Source organism: Heterocephalus glaber, unplaced genomic scaffold, assembly GCF_053883595.1.
Source record: "Heterocephalus glaber isolate CG9 unplaced genomic scaffold, H.glaber_assembly_v1.0 deba00001472, whole genome shotgun sequence".
Taxonomy (NCBI): domain Eukaryota; kingdom Metazoa; phylum Chordata; class Mammalia; order Rodentia; family Bathyergidae; genus Heterocephalus; species Heterocephalus glaber.
Window position 1 is genome coordinate 79,854,324 of NW_028258315.1, and position 18,178 is coordinate 79,872,501.

General features: G+C 32.8%; 1 protein-coding gene and 1 non-coding gene across 2 annotated transcripts in view; one reads left to right on the plus strand and one right to left on the minus strand.

Annotated features, from left to right (window-relative positions):
- Znf385d (zinc finger protein 385D) overlaps positions 1–18,178 on the plus strand; it is a 1,018,268-nt gene that overhangs the window by 35,507 nt on the left and 964,583 nt on the right. The gene's annotated exons all lie outside the window — the stretch shown is intronic.
- On the minus strand, positions 13,654–13,757 carry LOC147826429 (U6 spliceosomal RNA). Its single transcript, XR_015439674.1, has one exon. It is a non-coding gene; the product is annotated as a U6 spliceosomal RNA (small nuclear RNA).

Genomic DNA, 18,178 nt, shown 5'->3' on the forward strand with positions numbered 1-18,178 from the left:
GGAAAAAATGTAAGACAACTAAAGATAAATCCTTGAATACAGTAAGAGAAAAAGCTATGTGGGAACAATGATTTGAAATACAGTAGCTGTTTGATCAGATTATAGAAGTCAGAATACAGTGCATAACATTTTAAAGTGTTGAGAAGAAGTGTCAACCTAGAATTGTATGTCTAGCAAATTATCATTTTGAAATGAAGGTGAAATAAAGACATTCTATGATGAAGAAAATATAAGGTAATTATTTGCAGCATACCTACTCTAAAAGAATGATACAGGAAATTTTTTCATAGAGATAGAAAATGTAACCAGAAAGAAACCTTTAAAAAATCAAGAAAAAGTCAAATTCCAAGTAAATTTGGGATAAATAAAAGATTATTACATTTACATAACCAGATATTTGTGATTATATTTCTCCTATAGGCTGGCTTCCACATACTGAATCAAATTCTCATCTCAGTTTTCTATATGATTTAAATTCATAATCTGCAAAATGAATTAAGTGCTTTATTATCTCCAATTCACTATTTGAAATCCAGTTATTGTATTTTTGGTTTCTTTATGCTATAGTTCATTCTCATCTTACTATTGTTCAGTTTTTAAGTCTCAACCTATTGTATGATAGTATAAATCTCTTTTCCTTTTATTGGTTTCAACTTGCAGTACATACCTGTCATCCCTGGTTCCTTTGACAATACCAAAAGGTCTTCAAAATACTTTATTTCTATATAAATCATTTTCATAAATCATTTTGTCTTTGGATCTTCAGACTAATGTTATTTGTGTGTGAGAAAAGTGCTGACTATAATGCCATACTAGATGAAAACCTATTGGTTGCTGGGAATTGAAACAATAGATTGGCAAACAACCCTGTTATTATTGATGTAATTCTGAAATGGAATTTTCCTAGCCCTCAGATGAACTTATAGTTGCAGAGATAGATATGAGGGAGTGGGGCAAAAATAACCAACATATACTGAATATTGGTAGAATACATCCTTTATGGATCTCCATTTAGTCAATAATGGGTAAATCGAAGATTAAAGTTAAAACAAGGTACATTTTTAGAAGTATTAGATGGGAATATTGGCTTTATAACTAGTAAATTATTAACAACTGTTTCAACTTGAAGTTTTTGAGTATTTTTTTATTATATAAATATTTTGCAAGTTTAAATGTTTCAAACTAGTAAGCTTAGTATAAAAATACAGTAAGTGGTATTCGGTAAAATAAAATCACACATTTTAAATTAAGTACATGTACCAGGATTCTACATAAATAATTTTTCTGAAATTACTATAGAAATTATCTAAACTCAGATACTGAGTTTTGAATCTGATAATTATAAACTCAATCATATCACTATATACATGATGTTTCTTTCTTAGCAGGAGTTTGAAAAACCTAGGTGAGTCAAAAATGCTTCTTAATTTTCTAATGAAAATATGGGGCACATATTTTAGTACCCTATAAACAATACAAATTCTTTTTTTGATACTGGGAATTGAACTCAGGACTTTGAGCTCGTGAGGCAGGCATGGTGCCACTGAGGTAAATCCCTAGTCCAGTACAAATTCATTTTTAATTGTGACTAAAACTACCCTGAACAAAGTTTATTCTTTGTACGAAGTTCTACATCATATAGGCCAGTGATGGCAAATCTATGGCACAAGTACCACAGCCCGTTGTTTGTTATCATTGAAAGCTCTAAAAGGTTCCCCATCACTGTCATATAGGTTGTTTTTCTGTCCTGATTTGGAAAAATACATGTATAAATTTTGTGGTGTGATAATTATAGCATGGGTATTAATGACAAAACTGTCACTTTGCCATTATGTATTGGATAATTTCATGAAATAATGATAGTTAACTCTTTAAGGTTATAGTTATATATCGCTGTGAAAGTAAATATGTGAATATAAAGTCTTTGTTTCATTCATATTACTGTGTACAAATGTTGTTATAGTTTCTATAATCATTAACTGGTTAGAAATCATGAAAGTAATTTATTAAATTAATATTTAAGAAATAAAAACTTCCTATAATTTATCCTAATTGATGGATTTTCCTCAGTGGCCCTAACTTTCAGGGCTTCAATGCTATTCATACTATAGAATCTAAGTGAAATCTTTTCCTCATAAAGCATAAGATGAACTAAAAAATAATAAATGACCAGCATTACGGATATTCACAATAAAGGCATTAATATATTTGCTATAGGAATACTTAGTGAATAGCCAGCTCTTAAGTCAATTTGGGATAGAAGTTAAAGCTTCTATAACTTTCTGTTACAAACACAAAGTAATGAGACATGTATGCATATATATGGCTATATACATGTACATATATACAGCTATATACATATAGAAATGTTTATGTATACTTGTATTTGAGTTTTTAAAAGCAAAAAGGCATGTGTTCCAGAATAATAACGTCACCTAGCCACATACCAGAAAAGAAACAGATATTGTAAACCAAATTTTGGGCTGATGCTACAGGCCTTCTGACTTCTGGATCTAAATTTGAAATGTGATTGTTCAGAGTTTTGGCCCTGTGGGGTTACAGGTACAAAAGAGTACAGAGTAAAGGCAAACTTAGTACCTAAAACAAAACTTTGACAAGACTATTTATTCAGTAATTCATTCAACAAATACTCAGAGCCTTTAGTATTCTGATGGCAGGTATGCTGTCTTAGTTACTTTTCTAGTTGCTGAGACAAAATACTCAACACAGAAATTAAGGGAGGAAAGGTTTATTTGGCTCACAGTTAGTACAGGTTTCAGTTCATAGCTGGCTGGCTCCAAGGCAGGGTGGCATGGCAAAGGGGCATCGCAGAGGAAAGACAGTTCACGGTGGGCAGAAGCCAAGAAGGCAGCAAAGTAGCGAGGAAGCAAGCAGCAAGTGGCCATAGCAGCCCTCTTTCTAGCCTTTATATTATATCCATGCTACCTGCCCTTATGGCAGGTAGAACTCACACCTAAAATGGGCCTTCCCATTATCCACACTCTGAACTATGTCAAATCAATCAGTGGACTAATTTAGTAATCACACACCCTTAATCCCAGCATCACACACTGTAGATCCAGCCACCTCTGAAAAAGCTCCACCTGTGACCACATGAGGCTTTGGGGGCCCCCAGGGGACATTTAGACACAAGCCATAACATATGCCTTTGTACAAACATGAATCCCCACTTGCAGAGAGCTTTTATTGCAGTGAAAAGGATCTCATGGGTAATGAGGAGAACCAGAGTGAGAGAAAAAGTGGGAAATGAACCCCCTGAAAAGAAGCTGAAACATTTGACCCCAGGTGACCTGTGATGGCATCTCAGAGGTGAGGCCTGAAATACTAAGGATCCCAGGGATGCAGATGAGCTCCCAACTATTATAAAAGGAGAATTAAGAGTGAAAGCATCAAAACAACACAAGAGGAAATAAACTCCTACCTGAGTGGTCCTTCCAATTTAGATTCCAGAACATTTGAACACTTGTACCTCTAAAAATGACAATACAAACAAACAAATTTAAAAACCCAATAATCAGTACATGGTTTCATGCCAGATAAAATTGACTTTATGGAAGTCTGACAAAGATTTAAAATAAACATTTTTAGAATGTTTAAATGGATGCATCAGGCTTACTTTTCCTTGAGAATTAAAAATGAAAGTATGAAAGAAAAGGCAAGAATAGTTGACAAGAATAGTTCCTAAGACAATCCTGAAGAAAGCAATGATTAATAATTTTGGAAGTAAACATAGAATCATAGAAATAAAAAGCAGAATAGATGGATAAATATTAGAATAAAAGTTTAAAAGAGAATAAGAGAACTTGCCATAATGATAGACAAAGAGAAAAACATACTAGAATGCAGTTAAATAATACAGAGGATCATTTTTATGCTTTATAACATATGCTATCCAGTATGATAGCTATTAACCTGTAGTCTGACTAGGGAGCATATGAAATGCAGGTGGTCTGAATGGAGATGTGCAGTAAGTGGAAAATACAGACTAGATTTAAAAAGAATCATCTATAATGTTTATACTGATTACATGTTAAAATGATATTATCATAGATACAATGGGTTAAGTAAACATATATTAAATTAAAACATCTTTCATTTTACTTTTTCATGTGGCTACAGAAGAAAATCTTAAATTGCATGTGCAGCTTGTGTCACACTTCTTGTGGACAGTGTTCTACATAATATATACTCTTGTACAAGAGTTTGGTGAATAATATCAGAGGAAATGGTAGAGAAAAGATATTTGCAAGGATATTAGTGGACTTTTTGTATAGTTGGAGAAAGAATAGGTATAGTCATATCAAAATGGAATTGTCATCATAAATTAAAGCTGTACTTGAGAACCTTATAATGAAATTGAAGAGGCTCGGGTATAAAGAGAACAATTTTGGAACTACTAGTCTGCACCAACAGGTGGTCTCTGAAATAATAATACTTGTATGGATTGATGATAGAGTCTTGGAGGCCACAGATAATGAAATAACATTTAAATGGATGAGTAAGAATAACAGTCAGTCCAACAATGTTTTATCAAACCAAACCATTACTCAAGGAACAGGAAAAAAGAATAAAGAAAGACTATTTTTCCAAAAATAACATCTAGTTAGTTTACCATCCACAGATCCTCAAAAAACAAGTTTTTGGGGCTGGGAATTTAGCTCAGTGGTTCTGCCACCTGTCTCGCAAGCGCAAGGTCCCGAGTTCGATCCCCAGTACCAAAAAAACAACAAAAAAAAACCCCACCAAGTTTTTGAAGGACATATATAAGCGAGGATATGATCAAAGGAGGACTTGGCATATGAGAAATACTAAAGACCAAATATATAGAAAATATATAGAAAATATATAGAAAATGACCAAATATTAAATGTAATTGTTTTTTTCTTATGTCTATTTTTAAAATTTCAAACTAGGTAAAGTTGAGGTAGGTAAAAGTGATAACGTGGTGATGCAGAGGTTTGATGTATATGTAAGAGTATGGAAACATTTGGGATCTAGAAATTTGACTCAGTTAATAGTATGTTTTAGGCTCATTTATAATCAAGAATATGAATTGTGAATTTAAAAGTAATTTTTAAGAAAGAATAAATGTTAAGAAATAGCTATATGAAAAGTAGGAAAAAGGACTTAAGAGAAATATATAAATCAAACAGAGATATGAAATTAAAGGGTTAAAAAAGAGAGGTAAAAGGAATAGAAAGCAAGAAATATAAAATAAAAAACTTTAAAAGTCTACATGAATCAATAGTCATACTGCCTGTAAGTGTATTAAATACTCTGATTAAAAGCAGAAATTGTCAGACCAAAAAAACGCCAACAAAAATCCCAGTTTAAAGGCATGTGTAAAAACTCAGATAATGCAAAACAAACACAAAATATTTTTTAAACAGTATGTTTAGCAGAGTGCTTACTGCACACTACTCATTCAGTAAATGTTACTTATTTTAAAATAAGGAAAAATGTGTGTTTAGTAGAGTGCTTATCACATACAAATTATTGAATGCAGGTTACTTATTTCACAAGTTTTTTCAAGATGATATTTTCTTGTTCTTATTATTAGGTTTTTACTTTATACCTCAAATGCTGAAACAGACAAGTTGAAGAGAAATGACTTAAGAAATAGCAATGTTCTTTTCTGTACAAGTTTAGAAAACACAGGAGCAAAGGCAATAAATAACATCTCTGCGCCATCACTGAGATATGGCTGCATTCCCTGTGCCTCGGTTTAAATGCACATCAGGCTGCTCACCTCTTCCAAGCACTGTGCAGTCGGTCCCTGGCTGTGCAAAGTGAGAACAGACGGCCCCCTGCTCTGTGCAGATTGCAGTGTGAAGAGGATCTCACAGTGCTAGATGGACCTCGGTTCTTAGTGTGATACATTTGTGTTAGGCTTTAGGAAAATCTTGGGATTCCTGAAATTATATACAAAGATGTGGCTAAATGCATTTTTCAGTGTGATAGGTAATTCCATCAAGTTTTGGAGAAGTGAATGTTTCTTGAGGTTTCTTTATGAAAACATAAAAATGAGCACATTAATGAGATAGGCATCATGTAATGCTTTGATACATATATTTATTGTCCGATGTTCAGTGTTCAAATTAGATAAACACAGCTAAAGTATTTATCATTTCTTTAGGGAGAAAACTTTGAAAATCTTTCCCTCTAGCTTTTTGAACAATGAGGTACATCATCACTCTGTACAATTATAATTAATGCCAGAACTTTTTGCTCCTATCTGTGACTTAGTACCTGCAGTTTTACTTCTCGCACTCTGAGATCCATTAGTTATCATGGGCCTGTGGAACCGATAGGAGGAAACAAGACTTTTGCACAGTTTTACTTTTGCTGCTTGCAATTTAACTTAGGAAATTGCATTTCTTACTTTACAGTAATTGTCATCCTGGAAGATGATTTTTTTCCTATCCTTTTTGGAAGTAGGAAAGCTATCCTTATAGAATCCATTCAACTTGTAAGGTTTAATGCTCCTGAAAACCGGTTTTCAAATTGACTTTTATGCCCTATTCTCAATTATACTTGCAAATTAGTAAGGGTGGTTGAGTGATAATAAAGAAACCCTCAAATAATCTTCAAACCTCATTTTAGGCTGTAATTTTTGTACTTTTCTCCTTCATTTTTTTACAAGTACTTAAAATAGGTTAAAAAAAATAAGTCATTTGGGTTTCACTTCCATCTGCTCTCCCTTTCTCCACTCACACTGAAGTGTTAATGACCCAAGCAAAAAGACCTGGAACCTTGAGAATGGCTTAAAGATTTAAACATGATATGATTTCCTATTTTCTGGCACCCTCGCTGTTTTTATGAATTTGCTTTCAGCCTTATGATAAATACAGACATAGATGTGAAGAATAATATAAAATACTTCATGCATTTTTATTTCTTAAACTTAATTTCTCAGGCAAAATCTGAATAAAAAGTCACATAATAAAAACAAATATGTAATTATCTATTGGAACTTTATTATAGGTGATGTGATAATATAGTTGTTTATATAATGAGCCAAAATCTTGATTTAAGGAGGCTTCTGTTTACCAACCAAGCCACTCTGGATATGCCTCTAGACCCAGTCTACACTGCTGAGTTTATCACTAATAATCTTAGGGTATAATAATGTTTATTACAGGCAGAGTATAGCTTAGAGACTCCTCTAAGAATAATCTATCTAAATTTAAATCATACTAAATTTAAATTGCTACTTATAATTAGATTACTATAGGCTACTTCAGTTTTTCTAAACCTTAATCTTCTAACCACTAAGATGGGCATCAACATCTTCACCACCACCATAACATGTTAGAGTGGCATCACCATAACTTGGCAGATCATTGCGAGGATGAAATGATGTCATTCACACAATGTAGTTAACATGGTCACTGCTCCATTACCAAGCCCAGATTATTTAGTAATCAAATATTTATGAGGATTCCTATAGAATGCTTATTTGATGCTATAAAATAGCAAGAATGAGAAATTTACAATTATATGTCAAGTAGGAATAAATCTTACAAAAGATATTGAGTGAACAGTGCTGGCTACAGAAAATTAATGTAGCCTGATTCCATGTAAATCAAGTAAAAAACAGACAAAATAATCCAGTGATTTCCCTTGTAGGAGGCAGGTAGTGGCTGAGAGGGAGGAGGAGGCCTCCCGTTGCCTTTGTTATATGGTGAATTTCTCTTTGCCACATTTGAAGACATTTGGAAATTGTCAGTAATAGATTTTAGAGAAAAAGTGATTATTTTTTGTTCCCTTGTGATTTTGTAACTGTATCTTAAGAGAAGGCAAGATAGCTCAGTTTTCTCAGATTATGTGCATTATTTGATAAAGATTTATAGTACAATTTCCAGAACATGTCTATTTGGGATGGAAATTTGCTTTATTGTTGTACAGCTAAATGATTGACTGGAGAGTTTGTCTCATCTATCCCTTCTTCCCACTAAAATAAAAACAAAAGTGGATTCAACATCCCCAACTATATTTGAAAGTCTTGAAGCTGGAACTTTCTAACTAGTTAATGTTTCATTATCTTTAAAAATTCTTGAAATTTTCTAATGAAACTCAAGAACAAAAATCATGGATTCCTTTGTGTCAGAATTTATTTTATTAAAGATCATCGTTAATATTTATAGAGTACTTTGTGATGTGTCCCCTTTTGAGCACTTTATATTTACATTTGTTTAATTTTTCCCCAAAATTTATAAAAAATAAGTGCTATTGTTATAACTCTAATCTTCATTTTAGCAAAGAAGAACCTGATGCACAGAGAGGTTAAATAACTTGTTCAAAATCAAACAGATGGTGACTAGTAGAGGTCAGATTGAACCCCAGACAGTTTGGCTGCCCCAGGATCTCTGTTTTTTAATCATTATTTTGCTATTTTTAAAAAGACCACTTTGTTAACCTCATGGCCGTGTAGGTGCTGGTGATAGTAGGTCAAAAGGAGAAATTCAGAAGGCAGCCCTTGTGATTAAGAAGGTCAAGGTGTGTCAGTGGCAGTAACAGACCTTTTTTACCCAAAGTGCTCTCTGTGTGTTTCCTTACCCTAAAGTACTTTAGAATTAGCTTGTCAAAATTCATTAGAAAGATAATGTTGTGATTTTGATAGTTTTACTGAACATATAGATGATTTGGGGAAAACTGAAATCTTTAGGATACTGAAATGGCTCATAGGGTCATAAAAGTTATTTCTATTTTAATCTGTCTTACATTTCTCCAAGTAAGCCACGTATATTTATTTCTAGTTTTATTTGTGCTGCTTCTGCAAATAGACTTCCATTGTATTATAAATCCCATTCTTTGTATATAGAAACATCATTAAATCCTCTGTGTTTATTTGACAAATGGACCCTTTACTGAAATATCTTATTAGTTCTAGTAGATTTTTTTCCTCTTAATTGTTGTGGTTGTCATTCCACTGCTTAATACTATTCAAAATTAATGAGTATTTCATTTTTCATTCAAAAAATTTATACATTAATTATCAATTTTATAATGTTCTGAACAGTACTGATGATAATTAGCATCCTATTAGGAAGATCATAATTATTTCACTTTCAAGTTCTTGAATTGAGTTAGAAGTTCTTTGTCTCATTAAGGAGGCATTCTTCTGTTCCTCTCCCCTGATTTTTAATTATTTTTAGTACAATTATGGAATTTTATCAAATGCTACTTCAGGAGATTCTATGATTTCTTGAAGCCTCTTCTTATTAAAACATTTCGTTATGTATATCCTAGGGATTTAATCATGAACTCATTCCTAGAATGAACTCATGTTGTGAGTAATACATACTGTCCCAAGGTAAAATCTTTTGATGACAGATTTGTGTATTCCAGTTTTATCAAGTATTACTTATGTGATCCTTTAGATTTTCCCTCATTATTCTGAGCCTTATTATGTAAACATGAAGAGTAATTTTTCCCGTATAGGACTATTTGGGTGGATAATTCATGTTTGTTTCTTAGTACATTGCCTGGATTATTTTAAATACATAATAGAGTTTATTTGTTATTATTCTTCATTAAAAAACAGATTCAGTTTAATATTTTATGTATGATTTTTCCTCTATACCCAGAAGCAAAATTGTTCTGTAAACATTTTTTGTTATTTTAGCTTTAAAAATTTCTATTTTAGGGAATCTTTAAGAATGAAACAATATTTCCCACTATTGAAAATAAGAAATTTAGCAGTCTTAGCTAAATTCCGTATTTGAGCTCCCTCTTCCTTATTCTAGTTTTGTACTCTTGAGGTTTTAAATCTAGAAGGCTATTACAGTTAAATGCCTCTGCATTGCAGTCAGCTCAAGATCAGGGTCCATGTGCGTATGTCTTGTATGTGTGAGTATGCGTGCATGTAGGGAGTCCAGTGACCCATCAGTTCTCTCTCCCACTCTTTCTGCTCCATTCTCTTCTCTTATCTGTTTACTATCATGAACTCTGTCGGGGTTATAAGTATCAGAGATGATGAGAGATGTTTTCTCAGTTACAGGCATATCTTTGTGTACCAGCAACAGGAGCTTTGGGCAGGGCCAGAAAGGGATAGATTCTAGAAAGACCTTGAGCCATGGAAACATGTGATCTTGGGTATGGGGACTATTGATATTAACCCCAAATGTTTTTGCCATATCTCCCTGAAGGCCACCAAGAGTGCAGGAAGGCAGCAAAGTTTCTCCTGCATATAAGCATACAGGAAGACTGGGATGCATTCTTTGGCAGAGGTCTTTTACACATTTTCTCTCTTGAGAGGGTACAATAAGTGACAGGCAGCAATTGATAGGTTTCTACCATCTTCAGGACTGTGATCGCCTGTAGTCCTACAGGCACACTAGCAATAAGAAAGAGAAAAGGTAGAATAGATACAGCCACACCTGCTAGCAGATGACAGGCTGATTAAAAGTAAAAAACAAAACAAAACCCAAAAAACTTAAGTGAAGAAATCTGAAACTGAAATTTAAAAAAACATGATTTCTGAGTTTAATAAATTAGGAGAAGAGTTGAAGGAGAAAAATAATCACTGAATGGTTGAACAATTGGAAGGGAAAACAAAGAGATGGATAGCATATAAATATTTACATGAGACTCGGAGAATATACCCAGTGCATATTTTATGCAAGTAATGGCATTCCGGATTGAGGGAATAGCATAGCTGGAAAAAGAGACAAAAGTTCAATAATAGACTAAAATATTCCTGAACTTAAGAAATAGCTGATTGGACAGAATGAATAGTCTTAGTTGATGAGAAAGACTAGTATAGACTGGCAAAGTTGCTCAGATCTATGGATAAGGGGGAAACCTTATGAAAATCTGAAAAATTAAATCAAGCTACCTAAAAGACTCAGACTCATTGTGTTTCTCCTCTGTAACACTGGGAGATAGAGGATGGTGGAATGTCTGGACATCAAAGAGAAAGTACTACTAAGTAATGTTGTTATACTCAGTCAAGATATCCTTTAATAAAGAAAAAAATGTGAGGATATAAAAAGTCAGTATTATCATTCCTCTCCCTGTCTGAAGCAAATATTTAGAGACCATAAGCAACAAACAACAGGTACTATAGTTAGGGAACGATGAGGAGGGTAAAATGGTGGTGAATGATGATGTATATGAATGTGGAAAGCATATATTGCCCAAGATTTTGGTTTTAAGTGTGAATGAAGGACTCTAAAAGAAAGAAAGTATATATCACTACTCAACATTTAGTAATACTCAGACCTGAAAAGGCTAAACAGCTTCAGAAGAAAAGCTGGGTTGAGGGAAGAAGGAAGTTTTCTAGGGATCTCATTCTATTACGGTTGTGATGGGAACAGAAGTGGGAAAGAGAAGTGATGAATAACAGTGAGATAAACAGATTGGATAGGGAAGAGAAATAATTATCTATTAAAAAAATAACAGACCCTATAAGACCTGTAGCTATTAAAAGAATGTAGACCATTAAAGAAATACAAAAGTAAATCTTCGTATTTGGCAAAGGAAAGAATGAAATGAACAGTAACTTATTAACACAGTGACAAGAGAAAGGGAAATAGAGAGAAAACAGCACTTAAAATGAATAATAAAAGAATGTAACTTGCAAGGAATAAACCAAAGTATACGTGTGATTATATTAATGTAAGTAGTATGAGTCTCACTCCACCATTAAAATTCAAAGACTTGTAGAAAGAAATGAACAAAGGATTATATATTATTTACATGGGATACTCTTAAAATGATATTGAAAGATTGATAATAAGGTGGTGGTAAAAAAAATACTAAGAACAAGGGGGAAAAAGTACTATCAGTATTATTACTATCAAAAAAAGTGAAAGGGTTAAAAACACAAATGTGATGAAAAGTGAAATTGGATAATAAGAGAAAGTATGATTTATGAAACAGTTGTAAAAATCAGGACTTGTGTACATGAAACCATGTAACATGACTCATGATTGTTTTTCCATATAATTTATTTTTTTTTGTTTTAATTTCAGTAAAATGTTTAATGATATCAATTTTTGTTCAAGAAATAGCTATAATCTAAACAAAATATAATTATATTTAAAGTAAACAAAAATTTTCATGTACAATATAAATTAATGAAATACTAAAGATTAAAAAGTTAATTTATATAAGATCAAAAAGTTACTTTCCTGGAGACTATAATGTTAAGTGAAATAAATCACACTTAAGTTTAAATATTACATGGTTTCTCTTATATGAGAAACCCAAAATATAAATAAAGAAGAAAATCAAAGATAGGTAAGAGGAAGTAGGAAGAAAGATCTTTTTCAAATGGGAAGAGGATTAAGAGCGATGGAGGGAGGGGGAAGGGGAAGGGGAAGAAAAGAAGAATTGAGATAGTTAGATGTACATGTACCAACTCCCTACAAGGAAAGTAATCATTATGTACCGTAAATATATGCCAGTGAAAAAATAAACTGAAGAAAAAGCATTGAAATTATTAAATTAATATTGAACAATAAAATAATATTTTTAAAGAATGCTAACATCCTAAAATCAATTTTTAGAAATTTAATTTTATTCTAGTACTTTAATAAAAAGAAAATTCCCCATTTTATTATGTAATATCCATCTAGTTGCCAAGATACAGAATCAGCAAATGTTTTAGTGCATGTTACTTCTATACAAATCCATTTGTACGTGTATAAATTTAAGACTGATGAATTATTTAATATAGTAAATATTTCCTCACTGTCACATACAGAAACAACCGTGACCATGTTTGGAATTATCTGCATTAATTTGTGAGTACTTCTAGATTATCAATTGAAACATCAATAAAAATAAGGTCAGGGAACATTACAGAAATGATTCTTTATGCAAAAATATACTACATTCATGAAGGCTGAAAGGAAGGATGTGGGACCAGTTAACTTGTCCTTTACTGTGATACTAATCCCTAATCCCTCTCAAATTCTCCTTGAGCTCTAAAGCAGTGTTCATCTCTGCTAACAGCTACAGAGTAACCCACCAACTCTGACAATGCTTAGAAATAATCTTCAGTAGTTCTTGAGGACATAGGGTAGAAGTACAGAAGGGTTTTCCTTAGGACCTCACTTGTTTAACAGATAAGAAAAAGTGTTGAATATGTACACAGCATCATATCCTGCATGAACCACACATCTATTTTTTAGAAACTTCTGGGCAGTTGTATTACAAAATGCAAACCATGATGTCTGGGGCAGGGGTCCTTCCTGGCTGGATCAAAGGGAGTTCTGATTATAAACCTTCTGAAAATAATAGATGATCAAGTGTTCTATGATAAAACTGATGGGGCATTACAACAGATATACTTAAATGAAATTAACAAGATGCCATCCTTTAAAAAATAAGAAATTGAAATAAATTGATAGTCAGCTCTTTCATGTCAGAATTAAATAGTCATCTGCAGTATCAGCTTTGTACTTTCTGTGGTTTTTATTGGTCCCAGACCTGCTCTCATCCTTAAGAATAAGACGGTTTTGTCAATATTTTCATAGGAGATCATCAGATTACTGCCTGAGAGCATAGTTTTTCACAGCAGAAGGTTGTGAGTCAGTGTTTATGAATTCATGAACTAGAACCTACAGACTATCGGGAGATCTGTAGACTCGTGACATTGTATGCAAATATCTGCATTTGTGCATAATTATATTTTTCATGAATTTATGTGTCACCCTTGAGCAGAGAACATGACAGTCTTCTCTGTGTCTACCCAATTGTAGTGTGTGGGCTTCAAGAGGGAGCACTTCATTACATTTCTCTAAGTAGAAGATCTGTGGCTTTCATCCTATAATCTTGAGATGGCCAACTTTAAATTCTACAACTATGTTCTGTTTCCATTTTAGTGGGACATTCCTTGTCTATGACATGTGAAGAACATTGTTTCTAGTGACCAGTGGCCACCTTTCCCCGGTCTCTCCTTATTCTTTTCTTTTTCCCAAGTTATTTGTATTAATTTTGCCCCCAATTTTATAACCACAGAGAAGCTATTTTAGTATTGTATGTTATTTAATATTTAATATATTACACATTTAACTAATTTTTAAACTTATATTGCATATTTATTTGTGGTGATAGTTTAAGACATAGTTACTCATTCAACAGAAATTTTTGAATTAATACTTCAAATGTACTAGATAATATTTCACAAATCTTTGTAAAGGTCTGTATGTATACTAGTGAAGACTTGGCAAAACAATAGCTTTGGATGTTTTCTCTCCATATCCCTTTAAAAATACCATCCATTGTCTCCCATGCTGATTATATTGAGCAGCTGCATGATAGTTATAAATTTAGCTTCTGCTTTATGCTAATTTTTGGCATATTTTATGAAATGGAACAGTTTTTAAAAGTCTGCACTGCAGGCATTTTAGGTAACCTCTTTGGTCATTTATAAGGACATTATTCATGCTTTTAAAAAGGAAAGTATTTTCTTTTTCAAAGGTGCATACACAAAAATTTAACCTTTGAATATTTTTTCTCTGTTGAAAGCTATCAAATATCCATTTGTCTCATTTCCACTGAAATTTACCTTTATTACCGTCATGACCTCTGACTTCCTAATTGTATTTTTTTCACAGTATGTCTTTCTTTCATACAATACTTAACTACTTCAACAGGGCTCAGTCTAGCACACTATGATCCCTTTCTCTCAAAGTTTGAGATGTCCCTGGGATATTTTCTTCTAGTCTTGTGTTACTTGGACAATTCCTGATATTTAATATCTATTTCTGTTCTCTCTACCTCCAAAATATTGCTGAAAATGTCAGGCAGTGGGTCAGTTTCTTCAACCACCAACTCACTCAGTGCTAATTCATCTTGGCTCCTCTCTCAATCAGAAACATTTATACTCAACTTATTATTTATCTCCTAGTGTCCTTTCCACATCTCTTGTTCCATAATTTTCCATTTACTTCAAGCCACTGACCTCACCTTCATGCTGGAGACAAACTTGTCTGATTCTTTATTGATCAATCAACATTTTCTGATGTTAGCACTTTTCCTGGTTTCCTTCCCACATCAAATTTCCCCTGCATCTTCATCCATTTTCTCAGTCTTGCCTCATATTGATAAATAATTTCATTTCTTCCTACTTAAAGCTTGCTTTTTGCTTTTGGGCACTCAGTACAATCTTTGCTTCCATTTGCACCTCGCTATGTCAATTATTCTCCACCATTAGCATTTTTCAATATTGTAATTTCCTCAGAATTCTTCCTCCCAGTTAAAAAGTAACAGAAGCCACAGCACATTGAGCATGCCCATGTACTGGCACTCGACTTCACATTTTACATTAATTACTGAATTTGTTCATTAAAATAAAATGGGATCCTGAATGCCAAATACTATTATTATTAACCCAATTTATCAATGAGCATGCTGAGTCTTATAGAATCTGGATAAACTGCTCGGGATCATGTAAATATGGGACTTAAATCCAGGTCAACTCCAATGTCAGCTCCAAAACAAATGCTCTTCAGTGCCTTGTTCCTTTACTGTAACCTTCCTTATACCTTCAAGCTTATTGGGAGAAAACTACCTTTCTTGGCTCAATTGTTTCATTCTTGATTTATAGCTTAGTCACTTTAATGTAAATAATGAGTCAAAATATTCCTATGTGTAGCGATTGAAGCAAGAACTACTCCATTTAATATCATGTTTTAGCTCAACCTTCTGTGGTGTTAACATTGTTTTCAGTAAGGCAACACCTTCTATTTTTAATTCCTTCCCTCCTCTGCCTTCTCTCATACTATTTTTGAAACTCTTCTCATCTTTCCTTAGTGTTTTTAGCCTCTCTCCAGTTAATGTGCTCCCCAAAGTTCTGTCTTTGGATATTGTATGCTGTATAATCAGACCTCTGTGCATCTAATTATCTTTCAAGTTTTCAAGTGACGTCAGTGTCCCTCTATTATAACTTTAACCTTGATGTCTCTCTTAATTGCCAGACCTGAATTTCCAGCTTTCTCACAGTCATCTCTTCCTGCAGAACCTAAGGATAATCAAATGCCAATAAAACAAATTATTATTTCTCTGAGCCTTTCGTTCACCTAGGGTGACTTGTTTTTTTAATAAACTTACCTGCTTAGCTAAGATGTCTTGTTTTCTACTTTTCCTTTATCTTCTCTAATCAAGTGGTATTTATTCCATTGCAAAAGTTCTGCTTCCTTTGTCTCTGGTTGTACTCCTCTTTTCGTCATCTGATCTATGGATGTCACCTGTCACAATAACCTATATTAAGTCATTCTCTTATTTAGTTCTGCTTTCACAATGTCTCCTTTGTATAGGTAAGCCTTTCTCCAAACATAGATGTGATGGATTTTTTTTTTGACCCTCACTCCATGTTCATTTATTGTTCTCTTGATCAGAATACTATGAATTTCCCTTTGTTGCACAGTTTTTTCCACCACCTGTTTGGTTTATGTGGAGCTGTTTCCATCTGTTCTCACCTGCAGGATAGGATGCCATCCAGACCTGGCCAATCTAAATGGCTTGGGGTGATTGGTTTAGGCATGGAGTGCAGTTAGATCTACTTAGCTCTGGGGCCTGTGGCACCTCAACTAGAACATGCATTCTCAGTGATGTCTTAAAATGGGAGCACGTCTTAAATATTAGTGATTTGTGGCTCTCCAGAGGACAGCCACAGTGCTCATCCCTCTCTGACAATCTCACTTCTTAATTTCCTAGGCAAAGAACAATTAGGAAAGAATGTATCAAAGGTCCCTTAAGGGGAATGACAAAGGAAGAAAGCTTGAGAAACAGAGAGAGAGGGGAGGGGAGAGGAAAGGAGGGGAGATTGAGATTTCCTAAAGCGCTGGAATCTGAAAAAAATCCTGATTGGAACTTCTGTAAATTTCTAATCCTACCAAGCAAGAGGATGTCCAAGAACAGAACCAATATGAGGACACAGATGGAAGGATGAATAAAGAGAAGAGGAAAAGAGTCTGGGTCCTGAAACCATTCTTTTCATCTGTGAACCCAAGCATTCCGAAGTGAAAATTAATGCTGGGCTTTTAAATTATATAGGTTGCCAAAATTTCCAAAGCATTAAGAATACTAGATTTATGTCACATTATAGATAACAAAGCATTAATGTAATATTTTCTTTCCTGCATTATAATCTCAACCAGAATTAATATTTCAAATATATAAATCCAACCTGAATATAAAAATTGGTAGAATTTACATTTACATATTAATTTTTTCTTTATTTTTCCATCTAACTTTCTCTGTCTTTGGATAGGTTATAATTTAAACAAAATTTTACTGAAAGAATGAATATCTGATGATATTGTTTAAAGAAACAAAAAAAAAGAATTTTCCCAATTAGAAATGAAAACAACTTATGAAGATACATTTATTAAAATGATAGAATGTTGGTGATATCAACATATAAAGCAACTTATACAGGTTTTGAAGCATTCCATTTTAAGGAAAGTAAGAAAAACATACTAAAAAATTAAGTTTCCAGTATACCTTATTTAAGTAAAATGAATTAAAATATTTAATATAAAAATAAAAGCATTAATATTCAGGTAATCATTTGTATCTGGATATAGTAATGACTTTCAAAGTATTAATCATTATATGATACACAAAGGAAAATGCTGATAGTTTTGACTTAAAAAACTTAGTAACTCTTCAAAATCAAAAGCATCAGGTACAAAATAAAAGGTTCAGAGAAATTATGTAATCAATGTAACAAGAAAAACGTGATATACAACTGAACTTAGAAATCAGTCAAAAATTGCTATCTTAAAGTGATTGAACAACATTTCATGTTAATACGAAAATGGGAAGTAAATTTATAAAAGTGTTGAACCTTACTGATTATAAAAGTGCTACAATGAAAACTATATACATACATATATTTTTCACTTGCAAATTTTGAGAACATTAGAGAAAATTTTTTTAGTGATGATAAAGATGACTAAAAGTTTAAATTCATTCTCCCACCTAAGGGAGCAATTTAATAATACATATGAACTATTTTAAAATATTTATTTGACTCAACAATTCCAGGATTTTCACTTAAGCAACTAATCAGAAATCCAGCTGTGAAGTTTTATCACAGTAATATTTACAACAGTGAAAATCTATGAATAGCATAAATGTTAAAAAAGCTAATGATCATAAATACATTGTAAAATATCTAAAAATATAAGCATTCAAT